At 38.0% G+C, this 23,307-nt stretch overlaps 1 long non-coding RNA gene across 1 annotated transcript in view; it reads right to left on the reverse strand.

Moving 5' to 3' along the window:
• The window catches only part of LOC149873045 (uncharacterized), a 236,741-nt gene that overhangs the window by 49,681 nt on the left and 163,753 nt on the right, over nt 1-23,307 (reverse strand). Inside the window, exon 3 of the long non-coding RNA XR_016439833.1 lies at nt 7,849-7,916. This is a non-coding gene — a long non-coding RNA (uncharacterized LOC149873045). The remainder of the gene's footprint in view (nt 1-7,848; nt 7,917-23,307) is intronic.

The raw sequence follows: 23,307 nt of genomic DNA on the forward strand, positions 1-23,307 counted from the left end.
TCACAGTTAGGGTGACTAGGATCTGGAACCAACTTCCAAGGGAAGTGGTGCTGGCTCCTACCCTGGGAGTCTTTAAGAGGAGGCTTGATGCCTACCTAGCTGGGATCATTTGAGCCCAATTTTTTCTCCTGCCCAGCAGGGGGTCAGACTTGAAGATCTATAAGGTCTCTTCCAACCCTACTTCTATGCTTCTATGAAAAGTAGTATAGGCATAAGCGCACAGGTTTTTGTAGACATTACGTCACTGTAGTGACAAGCTTCAGCAATGTAGACCATTACTATGGTGATGTAGCGTCACATGTATCTGCATCCACTGTTGAATGATGTTGGACACATGGTGGTCCAGGAAGTATGTAAGAGGCGAGGATTGCTGTGGGTAATGTCTTTTATTGGACCAACTGCACAGCTGAGATAAATATAGATAAGCTTTCAAGTGCAGTGCACTCAAGACCTAAGAAGAACATATTGTATTGGAAGTCTTGTCTAGGTCTAGGCCAACCATGCAGTTGGTCCAATAAAAGATGTTGCTCACTGAAACCCTTTCAAAGGAATACAAATTGAGAAACAAAAGCTTATATCCTGTTCTGACTTAAAAGTCTTTTCAGTGGCAATTTACTGCTTTTAAGCATCCAAGTTCACTGTGGAATCCTATTTCATCCTAAACAAACAGCCAAAATTCTGTAAATTCCTTGTGATCACCATCAAATTCCTCCCCTCTAGTGCTTCTCCCCATAACTGTTCGGGATGAAAATTAACAGTGTGTGGCACACATGTCCTGTGAGGCAGAGCCAGTGGTGCTTTGCAGAGGCAGCAGTAGGCATCTTTGGTGCTATGCAGACAAGCAATGGCTGGGGGGCAGGGTGGTGGGCATCAGTGGCCTGTGGTGGCATTTGGGTCATGAGCAGGAGCAATCTGCTCTAAATATTTGCTAATTCCTGCCTTAGGTGCCAAAATTTGGTCTAATGAACTTGCTCAGAAATGATCAAATGTAGCCACTGAGGCATCTAACTCCACCTATGCTCTATCCAATCCTATCCCATTGGAAAATATGCTTAAGTATTGCAAAAGTTCCCATATCTTTAGTTACAGAACAGCAAGAACATCAAACCTGAGAGTAATGCCAACTTCTTTGCATAGGCCAGAGTGTTAGACACTTAACCTAAGAATTAGAGTTCTAAACCCACTTCAGCCAGATGAGATTTGAATCCCTATTACCTACTTTTCATCAGTGTCCAAACCACAAAGCTATGAACAAAGAGGATGGAGATTAACACCATCCCTCTGAAACTGGGCCATTAAAGAGGCCTGTGTTATGGAGCTAGAAAGAGAGAAACGAGATAGTATGAATCTGAACACCAACTACAGGGGAAAACAGTTAGAAAAAATTATTTCTAAGTTCTGGTGCCTGCTTCCAACAGTGTCTATATATTTTAGCTTAAAAGCTCATTGGATAAAATTCTGGTGTAATTATTTATTTAAAATGAAAAAAAGTGAAGCGCTTGGAGGGGGAATCTTCTACATTTTTAGTTCTTATAGTTTTTGAGAAAATCTTGTGATCGTTATCCCTAAACATTCAAAAATCAGAAGACAAATAACCACCCAATATTTATCATCATGTTTACAAATCCTGCAGTGTTTAAAGTAATATTATATATTTTGAAGCTGACTTATAATTTTTGAATGCCCTTAAGTATTTTGAATTAGCAATTCTGTGTTGTGCATGCCTGCTGTTCTTTGTGCTTTGAGTTTCCTCTTCTTTTTGTTTGTTTTTTGGGTCTGGGGCAATTGAAGTACCAGGATAGTGGGGAATAACACAGGCTGTGATGATTGTGTGACTTTTTATGTCTTCAAAGTAGGGTAAGTGGAACTGCAAGTTAGAATAATTTTAAAATAGTAATTATTATTAGTCTGTTCTAGGGTGAAAAAAAGCTCAGCACCAGTCAGTACTGGTAGAAATGGACAATCAGTTTGCCATGCTCATACACCTGATACAGATCAGGTTTCTAAAGATATCAGTCACAGTAGCACTAATGAGGTATGTCAACCACTTTTGGATGCAAAGCACAACTCATTAGACTCAAGGTACCCTTAGTTGGACCTGAGGCAACCCTTGCAAAATGCCATCTCTTAACTCTCACTCTTTTTTTGACCCCAGAAATAATAATAGAGCAATTGTTCTCTTGCAAAGAATTCAGAAAGGTCACAACAGGTCTGAATATTGATTCCTATTTGAATTCCTATGGATTCCTATTTGAAATCCCTGTATTTTATCTTGTGAATCATGTGTGCACATCAAATGGTTTTGACACTGTGGATTCTTATTTCAAATATCTGGTCTTATCTTGCAAATAATGTATAGGTACTTGTACACCTAGCAGCTCTAATATTGCATAACACCTTTAAAAGGATCTTCCATGGTACCCTAGTTCAGAATCACTGCACTAATTAGTCTTTCAAGGGTTTAGAAAAGATGTAGACCATTTCCTGAATGTATGCTAAGTAGTAGCTCCAAAGAAATTATATGTAAAGTACAAATATGGGTCTTGCAACACTGATCTGTATACTTTAAGAGAAAGCATTTAAATACAGCTAGTAACAGCATAGAAGCCCCAGTTCAGCGCTGGTATAAAGCCATTCCCAAAAAAGTCAGTGGAACTTCTGCGACTTATACCACGACTGCACTTTGACCATTGTTGTAATACTTTTGATAAGTCCTTAAGTAAATATTTCTCTAACAAACATGAGCAGCTTGAAATGAAGCAAATTTGGTAGTCTTTTGAAATAGACTAATTAGCTGTACTTGTTATTCATACTAAGTCAATACATACAACATTTGGTATGTAAAGGTAATGGTTGCTATCAGTTTCTTGATTTGATCACTAAGGAATGTACAGGGTAATTACTTCTCAACAAAGAATTTTTTGCAATTTTGAGCAAAGAACTATTTTAAAGGAAAACTGATAAGCACTGTTATTTTTTTTTAACTTTGCATAGAAATTAAATAAATTAGAAATGACTGGACTGGACATTTGTAAACTTGAAATTAAGAAACATTTCACTGGAATTTTAAATTTTGATTAAACATGAGATATGACAATTAAACAACTACATGCTATGAAACTGAGTACCTCACAAGTATTCCAAACATTCAAAGAGGAAACAAAATATGAAGAAACATGGAAATAGTTTCTAATCATGAATAGGTTGTAATTTCTTTGTGAATATTTCATGGACTGAAAAGGAGGCAAAATTTAGTGAATAAATTATTCACTGTGAATTATTCACATATCCTTTGTGTAACAAGAGCTCTAATATTGCTTTACCATGTTGTACCATGATGGGATGACATCTAGTGTTGCAACATCAAAAACATCATATTATGCCACTACCTGAAAAAAACAAAAAATCTCATGTGTCTACATACAGTCTTAACAATTGGAGTGCAGTTGTATGCTTATGTCTTAAATGAGATAATTGTTAACATTGTTTCACTGGATTTATTTTATCACGCCTCCACACACAACTGGAATTGAAGTCAATCAGAGAAGGTTGATTAGATGTGAAAATATTTATAGCTTTTTTTCTTTTTTCTTTACATTTGAACTATTTTTGAAATACTCAGCAGTAAGAGGAAAGGAAATGCAAGATAGTAAGTAGTATTGGTATTTCCTGAAAGATGTTAGGCTTTGCAATAAAATTCCATCTTGAAAACTGACCAATGATTGCCATGGGACAGAAAGTAAAGGGTTTCTAAAATATGACAGGAGATAAGAAAATCCCTCTGGTGAAACCAGAAAAATTTGAAGCAAATTTTTCAAACAACAGTAGTTAAATCCATGGTTAGCCATCTAAATATTGGTCTTATGCAAATCCCAATGAAGTCAAAGGGATTCTTTTTGCTTATTTGACTGAAATTTGGATCAAGCTTTACATGTCCTAATTTTGATATTGGCCGAGCATTCACAACTCCCATTGCAGCCAATTGAATTGATCTATGTTAGAAGTTGCACTGATTTAATTAAAGTGTTTCAATGTCAGTATGTTTAAAATAGGCATGAGTTGAAATACTTTGCTGACATGGGCCATAGGATAAATCAATATGAGCCAGGTTTAAATCAATTCAAGTATCCACACAACAATTTCAATACATCAGTTTTAGAAACAGATTTTGGTTAAACTGCTGATATTTATAGTTAGAGTGACCATAGTTATAGTTAAGGGAGTCCAGGACAGAGTAAGAGATGGGGAGCTGCCAGCACACATACACACATGGCCTCCATCCTCAACAAACGCATGCACACACATTCCTAACCCCATACACACATACTCCCTGACCCCACATGCACACATACACAGACACACATACACACCCACACCAACCATGCATGCACACACATGAATGTGCACACACACACACACACACACACACGAACCCATGGCTCCCAGGAGCCCTGATGGCAGAGCAAGGCAGGACAGCACAGAGGCATATGACCAGGATCCATCCCTGACATGCAGAGGCTGTATCTGGCTGGGAGAAGTCCATCCCCCATACCACCACCCATCTCCTGGGGCTGCCACATGCTGCCTGGGCCTCTGCACTGCCTGCAGCATCAGGGCATGAGGCTATTGGTAGCAGTTGGCCATCCCAGTTTTTGCTGTGCAGCTTTCCGAGCCAGAGCCCTGGCCCAATCCCCTGGCCTACCCCACCCTAGTCAATCTGTCCCTTGCCTTCAGCCAGTGCTCAGCAGGAGCTGGCCTGGCATCAGTCAAATCCAAGACTTTTGCCTCAATTTACACCAACCAGTGGGGATGCTGGGAGAGCCGGACAAATCCAGAACTGCCCTGACTAATCTGGGATATATGATCACCCTACTTATAGTACAAACAGTGCCATTAATTTAATGTCAGTAATACTTAGAAATGTATTTAAGAACAGATTTATCTATTTTGCTGAATCACAGTGCAATTCTCAGACATACTTTAGTGCTTCAATCCCTTACCAAATACCAGTGCTCTTTAGTATTTCACCAAAACACTAAAAGGACATTCTCAACTTGAAGCATAAAAATAACTTATTGCCATTGGCAATAGCCGTGCTCCTGTGCTTAGGCTCGAGTATACACCTACATGCAATATTCATATTCATTTATTTAATTCAGTGGTCTCCAAAGTGGGGTGTGTGTACCCCAGGAGGTGTGCAAGACGATCCATTGGGGTGCGGGAAGAAAATATTAGAACTTCTATTTATATTTATTTTTTATCTAAAAAAATAAGAAAGAAATTAAGCTTTACTAATATTTAATATATGGTTTGACACCGGCGGCCTCACTTGGTCCATATGTCAGACGGTCACGTGTCATGTACAGTACGTGAGTAGTACATGTATATAATTTATAAATAAATAAATAAATGTTGGAGTGCGTGCTCAAATTTTTTTTACTGATCAAAAAAGTTTGAAGTTTGAAGACCATTGATCTAATTAACCTAACAAGCATAAATAGATTTTTAAAAAGCTGTATGCTGACAAGCAACATGCTATAATCCTAAGCAGGCAGCTCCCCCTATATCTGGAAAGACCCACATGACTTCCACACCATTAAGTACATCTTACAATATATCAGTTTGTTTTCTCAACTTGTTTTATATTTGGCTCATTTTTTTAATGGCTCCCTTCAACCTCTGGGCATTTGTCTGTGCTTTTAAAGGAGATATTCAAACCATTATGCTTTCCTTCTAAAAACCTCAGTCAGAGGGGGATAGAAAAAGATTAAATTAATAACAGTTCAACTCAAGGGCACAAAATAAACCACTGGAGAAATATAATTATGAGACTGAACTTGAGAGGAAAATCCATGTTTTTTTCAAAACATAACAGGTACCACATGTTACAGATTTGTACAAGGCTAACACTAGTTATCAACTGGTACCTTAGTTTAGATCCTTGGGGCAGAGACTGAATTGTTCTATTATTTTATCTAGTACCCACCATTAGATGGACTACTGATCATCTGAGCACTGCTATCATCATCATAACCAAAGATTGATTTCAAAGTGCAAATCCAGCATTCTTGGAAAACATTTATTTAATCAGGCTGAGATTTTCAAAGGATTCAGAATGAGTCAGATGTCTAAATCCCACTGTAATTAAGTAAGAGTTTGAGACTTGCCTTAGGCTCCCTTGAAAACATCCTAAATGTTAGAACTCTTCAGCACTTGTAGAAGTTATTGGTGGTTGATTCTTTCTACATAAGGTGCCTTACATCATAGACATTTTACAGAATAGAACTGTCTATTCTGACTTCATGAAATCTTGGACAGTGGCAATAAAGAATAAACAACCTCTCTTATAGTTGTTTCACAGGCAACAAGAACTTCTTATGCCAGACCCATCATCTTTAACTTTGGGATTCTGCCATTTGGACTCCAGTCTCTCATTCCACCTTTTCTGTCTCGGAACCATGATGACCTGTGGTAGCGTAGGAAGAGGCCACCTATCCATCATCAGACAGCTCTGCTTTCTGGATATTTATTCTGTCAGTGTATTCAGATACGCCTTTGGGCTCATGCCTCCAAATGTAAAACTTTGAAGGCAGAGGAGAAAGGCTTTGCCTTCTCTTTGAATGATGTGGTTCCTTGACCATAAAAAGAATAAATATTTATTATACTCCGCAGTCAAAACCCAGAATGCAAAATAGCTGCCTTGGGTAGCTCTTGTGTGAAAACTTGGCCTAGAGACAATCTTAAAAAGTTGACAGCTTTCATGGGCATCATAGTACAGAGCTTCTTTTTTGGAGATGTATTGTAGAAAATGTTGAATTCCATGAAGAGGGATGTTAGAGTCCCCTGAAAGGTTTTGACCCTTGTAGTGTTAATAACAAAATTAATGTTCCATTACTTTTACAAAACAAACAAACACATTACTAGATATATACCATACAATGCAATAGATCTGGATTTGGGGTTGTACTTTGAACTCACTGAGCAGTTTAGAGATGCCTGAGAGAACCAATATTTCTGATACCCATAAGAATATTAGAATAAATATGTTAAATAAACTGCTTCCACATTCCCATTGCAATATATGTAGTGTATTTTATTGCCACCTGTTAGTTATGCACAAAATTAAGAATTGATCTCATTAGACTGGAATTTTTGTACTATGCACATGTCAGGAAACTATGTTTTTGCTGTGAAATTAACAGTGCTAACTGTCCTTTGTATGTGTGGATGTGTACGAGTGTATCTTAAGCTGCCAGTAATAGTACTTCAGTAACGTAGGGTTCTTTTTATTATTTAATTACTGTTTTAGCACATTTTGTGTTTTGACTTTGGAGGCCCCACAGATATGGCAATTACTTGGCAGGCTCACTTTGCCAAAATTTAATACTTATTATTCAATATCTGCCACCTGCCAGGTTTTAATGGGAGTTGTTTGTTATGCTAATGATGAAATTTTATCTTACTGATTGGTTCAAGTCCAGTTCATTTCTGGTCTGATTTTGCTATGATAAGGTTATGCAGAAAATGTAAGTCAAACCCTTAAGGGGTTTAGCCAGATTGGTATTCCAGGCGGCAATATATTGTAAGACATTACTGTCACGTATAGTTATAACATTTATATGTTTTTATGGTAAACAGATCTCCTAATCTTGAAAAATAGGAATGCAGGAAAGCCAGTCATACATAATGAAATCAAATGTGTTTTAGCTTGCTCAAATATCAGATTTTTTTTCACTTAAATTTAAACCTGTGCAAATGCACAAACCCTTGAAAATCCCCCATTGCACCACATCTCATACTGACAATAACATGTAGGTGATGAAGATGAAAAAGAGCGCTGGTACTTGCCTGTTACATTTGCCATAAGAGACTTGTTAGGAACGTAGGAAATCAAACAAGTTGTAGAGTCCAAGATTCTAAAATGACAAAAGGCTAAATATCAGATATAAAAGCTAAGGAAGACTTGCAGGCCCAAACTGAAGAACTCCTTCATGACTAGCTTGCACTACTCTGTGCATGCCCATATATATAAAGACCATTTAGTTTGTTCACATAGCTGAGAATGTAGCACTGTTTTTGGCATGTATCCAGAACACATTTCAGTGTCATGTAGACAGAACCAGGTTAATTATAAATGAGCTACCAGGAATATCAGAAACAGTCAGTTAGCAGTGTCCCACTCAGGCTAATTTACCCTGCTTCTCAGCAATGCAGAAGGATTTGTGCTACCAGCATGTACTCAATCAAGACTGGTTAATGGGATATTTTCACTTTGCAAAATTTCTTGATAAAATAAAGGCCAAAACATATGAGTCTGACAACTTCTCAAGGAGTTGTGTACAGGTCTGAGCATAGGACTGGAAGGATCACCTGGGCCATTCAGTTTGAAGTCACAGGGAGTTGTGTAATATATGTTAAATCCAAAAGGCTTATCAGAAACCTTCCCTCTACCTCTGCTCCATACATGCACCACAAACCACAACTCATCCATTAACATCTTTAACAAGCTTTTGATCTTTAGTACAAAAGAACTGGAAGGTCTCAAAAACTGCAGTGCCATGGAAAAAGAGCAGGAGAGACCAAGAGTTGCACTGATGTCTCAGGCCCTTTCAATAACAAGCAATACTTAGTAAAATGTACCTACAAAATCCTAACAAGTCAACCATATGAGACTGAATTATAGCTTAAGAAGTTCTGTGTTGATTTATATTTAGGATTTGTTAGCTTACTTAGTGCTCATAGGTATCTAGTAAACTTTAGTCTCTTTTAACTCAGGAGAGCAGGAGAGTCTGAAGAGTTATACTTCCACACACTAAATGTGCAGTATTGAAAGGGGTACTGAAATAGTGTCCCTTTCCTGGGGTGTCTTTGGCCCAGCAGAAGCATGGTTGTGCAGTGGCAGCTGGGAGGGTTACACCACAGTAGGATGCCTACTGGACAAAGTAACAGCAACTGAGATCTTTGTATCCCCAGGGCAGCTGAATCTGGCCATCTGCCCTCCCCACACTCACCAGCACTCAGCCCCCTCTCCCCATGATGCAGAGGATTTTGTCCAGGGGACTAAACCTGCAAACAACACCTCTAGGGCTGGAGATCTTCCCTTGTTTTAGCCCAATGATCTTGTAGTTAGGGTATTGGTTTGGACAGAAGAGGATGGGTCTGGAGAAGACAGGTAAAACTAGTGAGTCATCCATATAGCGGTGACAATTGGATTGGTGTTTGTGAATGACCTTACTCAAAATAAGTTGTAAAACAAACAGAAGAGAAAGAGACAGAGGATGGAGCTGAGTGGAATGAATCCTCGTTAAAAGTGGAAGGTGAAATGAGGGTGATCTTCTGAAGATACTTAGTGGAACCATTAGAGACACTGTGAGAGCACTAAGAGAGGACAGAGGTCCAGATGCTGTGGTTTTTGCATAGGAATAGCACTGAAACCATACACTCATTTTATATTAATTAATAAACAAATGATTCATCAGGTGGAAATAATACTGCATGATTGGAATGGCAGCATATGGAAAGTTTGGGATGGGACACAAATTCTTTAAATTCCCATCATGTCAGTACTCTAATATCTGCCAGGGATCCAGGAAAATTAAGTAAAATATTTTTTTCCTCAGACATTAACCCCTCTTCTAACGTATTTACTAGATCTCCTTTTCAATAAAATGGTTCTTTAAAAACATGGATTAAAAACATATTGAATCTATAGATTCCATTGCACCTTGAAGTTTAATAAAACATACAAGGAAATGATTTTTTCAGTATTAATTATGCATGTAGGATTTATTGCCTTTGGACAATATGTTTTTTATTATGAACCAGGTAGACTAACATAATATCATAATTTGATTTTAAGCATGAAAGCAACCATAAAGCACTTGCAAAGTCTGCACTGACTTTGAGAATATGATTGCTGTCTCTTGGGATTAGCAGTCCATGCTGTGAGATGATAAGCCATTTCTGTCAGATACTGAGGATTCTCAGTTCCTGTAAATTCAAAAAAAGCTCAGCATCTGCGGGTATAGGCATCCATCAGCATTTAAGTACTCATCTCAAGTAAGTACTTTTCCATCTTCAATAATGAAATCATGGAAAAACAACAGTTCACAACATTCACAGAGTAGAAACTAGAACTAGCCAGGAAACTGATATCTGATTCAATGAAAACTCTGGAATTTGAAGGAAAAAATACTTGTCAAACTGGGATTTTTTAAAATCTTGGTTTTGTTTTTCTAATGAGGCTTCTATAAAAAAGTTGTTCTCAAAATTATATCTGCACTTTGGGCTCTTAGGACATCTGGAAGACATGGAGACATCAGCTGGACAGCACCCCCTCAGATGAGTTGTTAAGAGTATAGCAGACCATCAGGCGAGCTAAAACTAGGAACCTGGAAGCCTAGTTTTCCAAACAATCTGTCAAATATTCTGTAAAGGAGACAGGCAAATGGACACAAAAAACAGAAACTAAGGCAGGTTTCTGCAAGAAATATATGTGACTGTAGACTGCTAGCTCAAGTGATATAAGGGTTAATGATCTGGAACTCTATTGAAACCACACATTTAATTATTGTAAACCTTCCTGGGCTCATCAAGTACTTCCCACTGAGTATTTTGATTTTAAAAAAATCTGATTTTGTCAAAAGAAGACTATTTTGGTGAAAAAAATTGTGACAGGAAATTATCTTTCTTTCTAAAATTGGAGCAGCAGCACTAGTAAACCAGAAAATTATTGAAGAACATGGTGTGGACATAATTCATTACCACTGCATTATGCATCAAGAAGAAATTGTTGCTTGAACAATCAGGCTGTATTATATAATGGGGGTTGTTGCAAAGTGTGTGCATTTCTCAAATGTAGAAGCTTCAGTCACTGACAGTTTGAGGTCTTTTTAGAAGACCTAAGTTGCATTTGGAAATGTCATATATTTTGCAGTAATAAGATAGATAACCATAAGTGCCAGTCTGAAATACTTTATTCCTTTGAGGAAAGAAAGTTTTGAATTTCTGGATGAAAAAGGACCACACTTCCCTCAGCTTACTGATACTGGGTGCGTCCACACAAGATGTTTACTGCACACTTCACTAATTCGCCACACAGTAAATGTCGTGCATTTACATGTGCACCCCTATCAAGTTGAAGTAAACTAATTAACTTCACAGCAGAATAGTACTTGAAAATACAAGCACAGGATATGAGTACTATCTTGCTGCTGAGTAAAAATACTCTCCAGCAGCACACATGTAGATGCTGCCCTGGCTGGCTGGAGCATGGGGGTGCTTCAGTGCAGGGACTGCCTGCCAGCCCAACACTGAAGCATGCTTGTGCCCCAGTCAGCCATCCCACAGCACGCTGAGCCAGGGGGAACAGCTCTGGGCTTAAAATTATATTTCAAAATTTTTCAAACCTGTGGAGCTTATGGCTCCAGGGTTAATTGTTCCTGGGTGCAGATTCAACCAGCATGCCCAGAAGCAAAAAACTCCAGAGCAATAAGCCCCGGAGTTTATTCATGTGCATTAATTGCATGTGTAGATGTGCCCAATGAGTGTCTGTGTGATTGAGCATTCTTAGTCAACGTCAATGGTCATCTCAACAAATTGAATCTGAAGCTTCAAGACCATGGGGAGTTTGCTTTGAGGTTTTATCAGTATTAAGTCCTCTGAAAGAAAATAAAAACTGCTGCATAAACAACTGAAGGAAGGCAGTGTTGCTCATTTTACAGCATTCAAAGCTCTTGGATCAAGAACTCACTGCTTTAGAAATTAACCAAAAAAGTATTTCCAAATTATTCAGCATTTGTTGGAAGAATTCAGCCAGTGCTTCTCCAATACAAATCCCCACAAATAAGCGTTGGCTGTTTTTCAAAATCCGTTTACATTTTACCCAGAAGGTAAACTGACTTACTTGTAAGAGAAAGCACAAGCAAAGGTATCTTTCTTTAAACTTTGCCTAGATGCGGTTTACACAGGATTTTCCCCTGAAACCTACCCTGCAATATATAAACCTGGACAGTGCAGGGTTTCTTTATTTGTAAACACATATACATGTAAGAAAGCTTACAGTGAATATAAACAAGTCTAATTTAAGATTTAGGCTGGCATGTGATCATGTTCATGCAGTTCTCTGCATTGCAACACTCTGCCTTCCTTCAGTTGCTTATGCAGTAGTTTTTATTTTATTTCAGAGGACTTAAAACTGATAAAACCTTAAAACAAATTCCCCATGGTCTTGAAGCTTCAGATTCAATTTGTTGGAAGACCATTGACGTTGACTAAGAATTCTCAAACACACAGACACTCAGTGGGAAAAGTTAGCTGCATAAATCACACCCAACAAAAAATAAGTACAATTCTTTTCCATTTGTTTCCACTAAAAAGGACTTGTATGTCATGTCCATAATTTTTGTATTTGATTTAATTTTGAAGAATTTGCAAACTAGCAAGAGTTATTTAACTTAAAGCTTCATTTGTTATTATGGTAAATCTGGTAAATCAGCAGTGGTTGCTCTCAAGCAGGTCAGAAGGCAAGATCTCAAAAGCAAATAGATGTATGATCTCAGTTTCAGAAATATGGACTTGCTTCATAGGCATATTTCTGGTTTTGAAGTTCACAAGCAGAAATAGAATATTTGTGCATGACCTAGCTAGGCTGTGCCAGTGATATGCCCAAAGTTATGTTTGCCAACACAACCATAACTCTTCCTCTTTGTGGATCATGAATATATGATAAGATAATGTGGTATTTTTAAAAGGAACTCATCGTAGACTTATGGTTCCTCTCATGGACATTAATGAGAGTTTCATTCTTAACACACACACAGACACACACACACATATATAAAACTGTAGAAATATTTATACTTTTATCAGGATCCTTCTAGATCAGCGTGGAGAGAACAGGCATATTTATCTATTTAAATCTTTAAGTGCTGGTGATATCTGGAGCCTCACTTGTATTGCTCCCAACTTATGTTAAGGACTGGGTAAATAAATATATATTGAAGGTGAGGGTCCCTGCCCCAGATAGCTTACTGTCTAAAAGACAAGATTTAAGAGGCAGATAAGGCTAAAAAGCAAGACAGGACTGGGAAGAAAGGATAACGATAGCTAACCAGACATGCAATTCTCAGTCAGTCAGGAGACATAATTAGAACCACAGCTGCACATTGCCACTGCCCTTCATGCTGAATTGAGGTTCTAGCACTGAAGGAAAGGAGTCATTCCTATTTTCAGTACTGGTTGTTGCATGTTGAGCTAAGTCAGGGAGAATCCTTCTGTTATCCCGATCAATTTTTCTGTACCCATGTTACAACCAAGGGCAATCAGCCTCTGCAGAGAAATCTACAGAAGCAACCCAATGAAAACATAGATCTGTTAAATAAAAGTATTTCTGTTCACCAAGTCAAGATGCATTCCATAAAACAGTAGTTACTTTCCCTGTAAAATAACTCCTGTTAAAGTTTGTATACATAATAATATTTGTGCCTAAATATGATCATAAAGGATATTGAATATTTCAAATCACAAAGTCATGTAGACACCATTCATTTATTGGATCTGTTCTGCATTATGCATTTGCAGCTATGTGAAGCAGAAACTCTGTCTTATGCATGTGCTTCATAGTGCGGCCATTGTTTAATTTATTTAAATGATATTACATTTGCATATTGTTTTACCTGTGGCATAGGACATAGAACCCCTTGATCTTTTGATACTAATTACTCCCATCATATTGCTGTAAGATGTCACTGTAGAAACAGTGTAACACAAAAACTCCATTACCCTGAAGCAGACATTTAAATAATTTAAAGGTATTTTTTGTAATTTTCTGTTTTTATTACTTTTGGATAAGGATTTGAGTACATATCACTACTCCTGTCTGGAGACACTGATCTTCTTACTGAAAAAGATTTATGTGTTGACACATATTATATCTTTATAGTACTTTTAATTTTTAAAAGGAAAGTTTTGTTTCTAGCTTTATTTCTATAGCATGCCAGTGAAATAAGATGTACATTTACAAATGTTAAGAGTTGAGATGTATTAAGTTACAGCTTCAGTTTATTAAGTTAACTGAACAATTATTATTGCATGTATCATACTTTTGTCTCAAGGCTCCAGATACTGGAGCTTTGTACAAATGAAGAGTAATAGTCCTTAACACAAAGAACCCAGGTTTGGTTTCTGACTGCTGCCCCTGCCTTCAATGCTGACTAATTTTTTTAATGCAGTGACTATGACTATTTCATACAGAATTACTTCTAATTCCCTTTCACTTTAGGCAAGGTATGGTACCCCATAATCATTATTGAATAAAGCCAGGTGTAGTAGGATGCCCAACATGCACCAACCAGAAAGTGATAGACCCTTCTTACCTCAGGGGGTGCTCAGCTCCCCATTACCAATTTCCTAGGAGATTGCCCTGACCACTGGGTTCTTGGAGAGTCAGGAGAGGACCTCTTCATTACCTTTCTTGTTGAAACGGTGGGGCCAGAAAGAAACTAAAGGTCTTATCACATGTTACATTTAACATATTAAATGCACTTAAATACAAGTAACTGCATGTTCAAGTAGGAAAACTCATACTATGTACAGTCATATCATAGTAAAGTTTTGAGGGGAGAAGTGTTTCCATGTTATAGAAGAGTTTTCATTATAGCCATTTATGAAAGAAAACATATTACCTCTTGGTGCTGCCTTTCATCTCAAAGACATTTTTAAGTTTCATCAAACATCAGTTGTTTCAAGCTCAACTGAATAGTATTTCTGATAAAATTTTGTTTAATTGAAAATATTTGAACCAGCTATAGTTAAAAATATTTCAGGAAAATGAATAGTGAGGCAGATGTGATTAAACTCTACAGAGTTCTTGGCTTGCTTCCTGCTGACTGCTCAAACCACTAGACCACATTACCACACCCTGCATCACATAGCTGCCTTGTATGTTAAGGTATGTTTTTGTGCCAGGATGGCCCTGAGCATTCCTAACCCACTTGCTTCTGCTCACATCCTCCAAATCCAGTAATATGCTGGTGAAGCTGCCCTGAGGTCATCCCCAGCAGCTGCTGCTAAGTATGCTGGAGACCAAGATCTTGAGATGACCACAGAGGAATGCCCTGGAGGGGCCTCAGTAGTGAATTTCTGCCACTGAAATGTATACATTCCCTCAGTGGCTAGACTATCTTTAAGAAAGCTCTTCAGCTTTAAGATTGTTTCTATCATTTCCCTTCTAAGAAGACCTCAGATAATTGCTAGTATAGTTCTTCTCCCCTTTTGAAGTAGATATAATAATATATTTACCTGACTAATAGCAAATGGAAAAAGACGGGACATATTTTCCTTCCTCTCCCTTTATTGAAGAGGATAAAATATAATAAGAGAAGGTCTGATTGCTAAGTTACATCAAGGAAAACATTATTTATGTACTTGTTCTCCTATAACATATACAGCAAAAATAAACTGTGAACCTTGTAGTAAATGGAAGTTGGTTATATATAACTATCAAGAAAATCCAGGACTATTAATGACAACATGTTTTTGAAGGGAGATTAAGCCTTGTAGTGTCTGTACTTCTTTCTCTAGAACATCTAACATAGCCCATGTTTTCATGTTCCAAAACATCTCAGAGACAATTTTCTTAGGGTTGTTGCATGTAGAATATTATTATACATGTTCAAATGTGGTAATTCCATCCAAAGCTATATCTTCAAACACATAGATGTTTTTTCATATGTAGGCCCCAGTCTTGCAAACTGTTTCACAGGGGGTCAGCTTGCCTGTGGTAGTACGTGAAGCCTGACATATTCCTTTACAAGCTAATTTTCATTTCAAGAAATGTAACTTATAATTAGTTATCAGATATCTTTATGCCATTTGAAGAATGCAAATAGTTCTAATGATAAGTGAGAATTAGACTTTAAAATATGCAAATATAAGGAGTTTGTGCTATGAGTACAAAAGCTATTAAATGTCTCCATCTCATGAAGAACAACAACAGAAATAATGTTCAGATTCACCAGACTTGTAAGCACAGCATGACATTTATTAAAATAAGAAAATAATTTTGAACTAGAAATACTAAGACAACAATACCTTAAAGTGAATAAACCCCTTTAACAACAAACTTAAATCTTAAGCTACAGCTTCCACTTTATTTTCTGTTTCCTGACAGTTATTATTTCTGATTGCATTACCTACTAGTTAATATTGCATTAAGTTCAAGAAGGACATGGCTTTGACTCTATTTAAATGACTAACAGTGGCTCTGCTACTATTGTAATCTATATGGAGATCATTTCTCCATTTTATCTGAGGTCTACTTAGAGATGGGAACCTAGATAAGGTTGCACTTCCAGGCCTTTGTGTGAGTTCAAGCCCCTCTAAAATCCCATTCCTCCTAGTAGATTGTTTGCATTTGCTTGCAGTCTTTCTCTGATATTAAGCTTAGCCTGTCTTATTTTATACTAGCAGAGGATAAGCATAGTAGGTCTACTTTTTGCCATGCCCCGCTTATTCCTAAAAGACACGGTAGATATATATCTCAGGCAGAAGGCAGGGTAGATGCACAACTTTATAACCTAACTAAATAATATATATAGAGAGAGAGAGAGAGAGAGCACAAGCTTTATTTGGGGTGAGGAGCACTTCATCAGATACATACCCTTTACTCCTGCCACTTTGCACTGATTGCATAGCCTATTGCACTACTTGAAGAGGTTCCTGTTCACACCTCTTTGCTCCAATTTCACAGCCCCCTAGTAGACTGTTTGCATTTACATGCAGTCTTTTCTCTGATATTTAACTCAGCCTGCCTTTGCTTCTCCTTCAGACTTGAAGAACATAGGATGCCTGAAAGCTTGTTCAACAGTTTTTGCAACTATATAGTTGGTCCAGTAAAGGATATCACAAAAAAGTCTTGCCTCTCAGACTTTTCCTGGACTATGAAGAATACAACAGCCCTCCAGTCCTTCTCCTGCTTCCTACTGACTATTTTCCTTTTCTTTCCTAAGCTGATTCTCCATGCTAAAGAGTGTGGAGAGTGCAGTGGACATAATGTGGCTATATTGCTTTGACAACTTCACAAGGAAGGAATATAAGTTAAGGTGATTGTTAATATTTTTCTCTAAATTCATCCCTGTTTCCTTCATGTAGGTGACTGCTAATAAGTCAAATTTCTGTTATATTGACCTGCCACATCATTCACTGCTCTGTTCTGCACATGACATATCTGAAAGACTGTATAACTTAAGGGAAATAAGATTTTCAGTTCAGTAGGAACAATATTTCCAGAATATTCACAAACTTCCATGGGTATATGATTCATTTTGAAATTTGATGCCCTGTGCATTTGGATTCCAATGTAGTAAGGGGGTAAGGGAAGGTGGAGGCGGGGGGAATAAAGAAAAAATACTCAGTCCTACCAAGTACTTGAAGGAACCAGAACTTTTCAGTGGTCAGATATTTCTTTATAAATCTACTTGTCTTTAACATCATATATGTACCCTCTTTCCACCGACTTTTTTTTCCCTTCAAGATATATGTTGTGACCATTGGAAGAAAGGTCACACTTTTTCAGTAAGTTCTTTCTTCAGTGAGGAGATCAATACCATTACAACCAGTTTGGATAGTGAATGGCTAACTATAAAGGAAGAGTCTACATAGTATTTGAGGACTGATTTAACAACATCATATTAGAAAATAATGTAAGTGAAATTCTCTGATGTGTACAAGGCTTATTTTGGATCAATAGCACCCTATTTCAATTTAAAATAAACCAGTTCCTTATTATCTTAATTAAATAGAGAACAGGATTTCAATAATATAGCTCAATCTAAAAACTCTGTCTCAGACTGTAGTAGAAGTGTTAAGGAATGTGTTTATTGCCTTCCTTCATTACTTTTTTAGTTGGTTGGGCATGTAAATATATGACCCTCCAAATATGGGCCTGTATTTCCAGATTTTATACATTAACCACAAAAGCAGAGGATTTGCAGGTAGTTGTATTTTTGAAAATGACACACACAGCTTTATTTGCTTGAGAGCTCATGAGACTGTTAACCATGACTATATCAAGTGTTCATGGATAGACTACAAATGGCTCACCTGAATGTTAATGCAGCCGTGACAGATTTAGCTATGCTTAGTGGTGATGAACCAATCCCAAAAGGATGAGGGCTTAAGCTCATGCTTTAGCTGAAGGGTTCCAGCATTTTTTTAAGTGCCTTGAAAAGTTTAAGTCACCGGGAATTTTTGCTCCGTCACTTCTTGCAGACAATTGTGTCATAGGTATTGTCAATTTTTTTGGCCATTAGTGAATCCTAACTGGCATCAGTACTTAAACATCTTATTTTAATCACTACAAAAAATGCCTACACTTTCTGAGGTCTGGCATGCTGTATCTAATAATCTTTGATTTTCTAGTCAAATCTTTGATTTTCTAGTCTGAAAAACTGCTACCTTAATTTACATTTCAGAAACTTAACATTACTTCTCTTCTGAACTCCTGGGCCACATCCCTATGAGCCCTGGGAGGCCCCTAAAACACCAGTGAAGGCTGCTGGGGCCAGCCCAGGTGCTGGTCTCAGCCTCCCCTACCCCACCTGAGGCAACTTGCTGCGCACTACAGCATGCGCATGGAGCATTCCCCAGGGACAAGTAGCAGCAGCCAACTATGTGTTGCTGTTGCTTATCCCCTGGGAAATGCATGTGCAGCTCATGGGGATGCACCCCTGGAGTAACTCTTGATAAATCTGACAAATAACAATGTTATTAGACCAAAACCCAGGCTCACAAATCCCTACTCCCCCACCTCCATTATATCATCTTTCTCCTATAATAACATGCACAAAAGCAAATCATAGTTGTACAGTTTGGGTCCCCTCTTTGTTAACATATGTGAAATACATACTTTCATTCAGTCAGCAAACAGTCTCAGGAGCTATCTTCCATATGCCTGACACCTTGAATCAAATGCAGTTCCCTCTCTTTCTCGTCTATATAGCCTAAGCTACACTGGGGAAGGGGATGAGGGTTCTTCTAGCTGATAAGCCTCCCAGGTGTATCTGACACATTCACATTGTTTCCTGCTAATATCCTAAAAAGGAAATAGAGTTATATTTTTAATCTGAGCCAAAACATTGTTTCAGAATAACAGCTGTCCAAACCTGAACAAGAGCTTCATCTTAACTGTATATAAAGTTTCACTCTCCAGTGTACACTGTGGTTTATAAAAGGGTCTGTGGTATTGTCTAAAGGTACAGGGAATTTTGCAGAAAGAATTTGAGAAGAATGTCTCAATCAGTTTCCATACATGTGTGTGTGGAACACACACACGTACCTCTTTTGTTTTTCAGTTATAAAATGTGCTCAGTACTTAGTTTTTTGGGTCCATGTAAAATGAAGAGAAAGGAAAAAAAATGCAGTGCTGCAGATCAGATCCAAAATGGAAAGAGAGAATTCGTCAAGCAATGATCACCGCTGATGCTCACTTTAGAATTCTTTTTATTCAAAGGACAATAAGGGCATAGTCTCTCCTTCCTCCCCCTCCACAAGCACTCTAGGCTATTCTCTTCTATTTTTGTATGAAAACATTAGCAATCTTCATTGTATTTAAAGAAACCATTATTAGACCTTGTAGTCTTTATTTGCTTTCTAGGCTGATTTTCCCAGCAATCACATGTAGCTGACATTTTTCTCCATGATGTGGTCTTTACACCCCATTCCAAGGTTTGTGGTCAAAGAATTAGCCTTCTTAGAGAAAAGGCCACAGCTGCCTGGCCATTACTGCAGGGATGTGTATTGCAGCATGGCTGGCAAAGCTGCACTAAGTTTATTCTCCAGCACACTAAAAAAAAAAAGAGGCAATTCTAGCAACTGGTAGAAGATAAAGAAACTCTAGGGAGAGGGCTAGGGCTCAGAAGAAACCAGGATTGATTCTTTGTTCTATTGAATGTGGCTGGATTAAGCCACAGTTTTTATTTGGTTGGTCTAATTAATGACTAAATAACGCCTGGTTATTTTTGTGTATGGCTACTGAATAGGTGGGCAGGGGGCTGGACTTGATGATCTCCCGAGGTCCCTTCCAGCCCTGATGTCTATGAAATCTATGAAATCATGTTGTGTTCCATCACGGAATTCCAGGTCATAGAATTCTATCCATATTTGGAAGTGTTTTGGCTGATGGACCCTGCTTTGACCAGTATGTCTCTCATTCCTATATATCATTTTCATAGGCCAAAGTAATGGTCTTCATCTTTAATGCGAATTTATATTCTAAAAAGTTATAATGAAACATTATGATGTCTCTGACTCTCACATCCAAGTTTTTTTTTCCTGTTATGGATACATTGGCATGGCCCCCTGGTAGAGATCCAGTTTATAAGCATTCAAAAGTGTTTTTTTTAATATAGGTCTAATTAAACCATCTCCTAGAATGAAACAATTTCTGCTGGCAAAGCACTTACTTGTACGTCTAAGTTGTGTCTATGCAGCAGGAGTTGTCAGCCTAGTAATGGCAATTAGTGATGTACATGTGTGTATGCGTGTAGGGGCGGGGATCCTTCCCATACTTAACCAAGACAACTGTGTGCTGGCACAATGGTGTAGTGTGGACTTGGCCTCAGTTATTTCCTATAAAATGGGATGAAATTACAAGTAAATTGACAGTATGCAAAGCTGTGAGAAACAGGTGGGGCTTATTCCTTCTTATACTTAATCATGAGCTTCACTGGAAGCAATCCCTCGATATGAGGATGACAATCCTTCAGTAGATAGGGAACTCATTAGTGAGTCCAGAGATGACTAAAAAGGCCAATCCAAGATCTGCATGTTTGACTGAAGACATATAATACAGTTCCAGAAGGAAAGTGTAGATTCTGGTGACATTGGGTCGCAACTCTTTCCCTTTGCCTCTCTTACCTATTCACCTCCATAGTGAGGCAAGTTTACTCAGAATAGTCAATGCTTTTTTGTACTTCACAGTGCCACCGGAGACAATTCATGGCTCAAGTCTCCCAGGTTAATATCACATTTCTTCAGATTGCTTCAAGGTGTCCTTGAATCTCTTCTTTCTTCACCTCCAAAATGGTGACCACTGGCAAGTTGTGAGTATAGGACCTGTTTTGGAAGCTCATTGTCAGGCATCCTTATGGCATGTCCTATCCAATGGAGTTGGTGCTTTATAAACATGACTTCAATCTTGGGAGTGTTTGCTTGATCCAGTATGGTGGCATTTTTTCTTTTGTCCTTCTAGCTGATATAGAGGATCATCACCTTACAAATAAAAGAAAATCTTCAAGCCCTCTGACTCGAGAGCAACCTGTAGTGGATTTGTTGAGATTTAATTGCTTGAAATTCAGTAAAAAAGGAATTGTTCATGTACAAGAAGGAACACCAGGGTATTCTGCTGTACTAAATGTTTTAAACAAGGATTTCAGACTTATTTCAAACTTGTTTCTTACCAACAACTTATTGTGATTTGGTATGATATTGAATGCTAACAAAGTATAAGTCTCTCAAATTAGTAGATGCTAGTTTTACAACATGCTTGTCATTGATGGAATGTCTGAATCGAGAAATCAGGAAGAGCTTAAAGAGGATGTGACCTACTTTTCTCTTAATGGGGAAGATCTCTTCCTACTGCTTTTATACTTCCATTCCAAGAACAGCTCACCATCCATTTTAACTAATGCCATGCTTATTGCTTCTATTTATTTAACAAAAGTTTTTTATGCATCTGCATACAAGAAAAGTTGTTATAAAAGTAATGATTGAAGTTAGGGCTGATCAGAAAGTATATTATATAAAGGGATGAGTGCTGTTTCTTTCTCTCTCTGCCTAAATGGCAGTTTTCTAGTTGCATACTTCAGCTTTTTTGGTGTTTACCCCAGCACTGTGGACAAAGTAAATGTGTACATGCACCCTGAGTTTGAACAGCAGGGTTATGCCTTGACCATGCACACATGTAACTATATACATGCGTAGATCTGGGGAAGAGTGTGAGATGAGGATTCTCCAATCTTTAACCTCAGTAGCTGAGTGATTCAGCTGGTTGGCTAGGAAGTGGGAGTCCCAGCTTCTGGGTTAGGGTAGGGGCTAGAAACCAGGTCTCTAACTTCCTGTGGTTGGCAAGTGCTCTTACCAACCAGCTCTTAGCTACTGAGGCCAAAATATGGGAGGGCTTGTTTCCTCTTCCACTACCTAACACTTTCAATACCATGTTTACAGTCAGATAACTACTACTTAGCTATACAAACAGAAATGGAAGTCTGTGCTATACATGTGGAAAAAAGTTTTCCAAAAAGTTAGTGTATAAATTATCCAATCTTTTAATAAAAAATAAAACATTCAGCTTGAGGTTTATCCTCAAAGAGATGTGAAATTTTAAAAAGAAATTAAAGTTTTCAATTGGACAAAAAAAAGGTAATTTTTCAGCCAAAATATCTGCTTAAAATGAAAATTAAATATAGGTTCTATCTAACTGAGCATTTGTCTACTACATAAACAATTTGAAATCCAACTTCTACACCAAGACCTTAGTGATGCAGAAGGTCTAAGTAAATGCATATTTTATTTCTTTAGGGTCTTGTGCAATGACAACTGAAATCCAGTTGATACCTTTCTTTTTGACTTGATTAGACTGATAAAAGCCAATGTAAAGAAAAATATTTTCATCTTACTGTGATACTTTTAGCAAGTTATTCCTAATGTTCTTCTGTAGGTTGATCTATGACTTTAACTGCTACACTGTCAAACTGTTTTACTGGAAGCTGTCCTACTGGGTGCATCAACATGTGTGCTTTACTGTAGACTAATTAGCTCCACAGTTAAGTGTCACAGTCTACACAGGCACTGGTATTAGGGTGCAGCAAATTAATTAACTCCACCATAGGATAGTACTACTGGGCACGATACTATCTTCCAGCAGAGTCATCAAGTGTGCTTAAACACATGTGTTGATGGTGACTGCCAGATTCAAACTGCCCATCCAGTCAGGCAGATCCCCAGCCCCTCCATCACCTGAGACCACCACTCAGAGTCAGGGAATCCCCTATGCCACCTGCTAGCTTGGGGAGCTTTACACTGGCTCAACTTGCTGCAGTCCCAGGCACATGTGTAGAGGCACCTACTGAATAGCAAGTGGCCTAGGTGTTTGCATACTAAAATGGGGTGTAGATGCTCAGTTTGGCTGTTGATCTGCTGAGTAATTTTTGACAAGTTGGTCTGGGTCTCAGCAAGCAAAGTGAATGGAGAGGTCAGGGCCCTGCTGCCACTTGGCCACAGGGCATTGCCTCAAGCTAGTGCTACTGA

The sequence above is a fragment of the Crocodylus siamensis genome, chromosome 1, assembly GCF_052110815.1.
Source record: "Crocodylus siamensis isolate JL-2025a chromosome 1, ASM5211081v1, whole genome shotgun sequence".
Lineage (NCBI taxonomy): Eukaryota > Metazoa > Chordata > Crocodylia > Crocodylidae > Crocodylus > Crocodylus siamensis.